Here is a 1,221-nt window from a genome sequence, read left to right on the forward strand (position 1 = left end):
TAGGTCGTATATGATGGAATGTGAAACGACCATACACAAAAGTAAGGAAAATAGGTTAGGGATTTATAGCAAAGCGCTTATGTGAGACGCTAGGAGATTCTTGTGCAGTAAGCCGGGCTCTATGGCCGAGTGGTTCTAGGCGCTTCACCCTGGAACAAAGCTGCTGCTACTGTCGCACGTTCGAATCCTGCCTCGGGCATGGATGTGTGTGATGTCCTTACGTTAGTTAGTTAGGTTTAAGTAGTTCTAAGTCTAGGGGAATGATGAGCTCAGATGTTAAGTCCTATAGAGCTCAGAGCCACATGAACGTTTTTTTTTCGTGTAAAGTAAATACAGAATCCAAGCCCTAACAACAAAAAATCTTGCAACATTTTATATCTATACATCAAAAGAAGGGAACCAAAGCAAAAATTACCAATAGGACACTAAAAAAGGTCAGTTACTATTAGAAGCCGGTATCACTAGTTATTATGAAGCAGAAAAGTTTTCTGTTTGCTACTCGCGTAAATATAACCATGGCATTGCAAAGATTAGCTTCTACTTTCGTGTCATTCAACTGTTCTGCTAAGAGAGCTACCTGTTTCACCACAACGAAGGAATTTTGTTTGATTATCGAGGTTACTCAGGCAATCGTGGTTAAATGTTTTACTTCTGTCATTGCAGGGAATGCAAGATATTTTTACAAATTAGTCGGAGTTTTCAGAAAAAGATATATATCATGGATGTATGGCATTAAAGGTCAAAGTGGCAATACAGTTCTGGAAGGATCAAAAAGTATGGAAATTTGGAGGGAATATTTTGATGAGCTTCTAAATGTTGGAGATAGAAGTGCAGAAATGGAACAACAACAGACTCAATCAAAATATAAGAAACAACAAAGTTTCAGGGAGAAATGGCATAACAGCTGAATTGTTTAACAAGGGAGGAATAAAAATTGCAAAACGGACACACAAACTTGTTACGAACGTCTGGAATGAGCAAGAATGCCAGATGGGTGGACAGAAGTAATAATAATACCAATTCATAAAAAGGGTGACAAACAACAATGCAGAAATTACAGAGGCATCTCATTAATTAGCACTGACTGTAAAGTCCTCTGCAAGATTGTCGAGAAAAAATTAGAACCATAATCAAAAGAGGTAATAAACGATAAACAAGCGGGATTTATATAGATTCGTTCAACTACTTACCAGACATTCATACTGAAAGAAGACGTATCCA

This window comes from Schistocerca gregaria, chromosome X (genome assembly GCF_023897955.1).
Source record: "Schistocerca gregaria isolate iqSchGreg1 chromosome X, iqSchGreg1.2, whole genome shotgun sequence".
Taxonomy (NCBI): domain Eukaryota; kingdom Metazoa; phylum Arthropoda; class Insecta; order Orthoptera; family Acrididae; genus Schistocerca; species Schistocerca gregaria.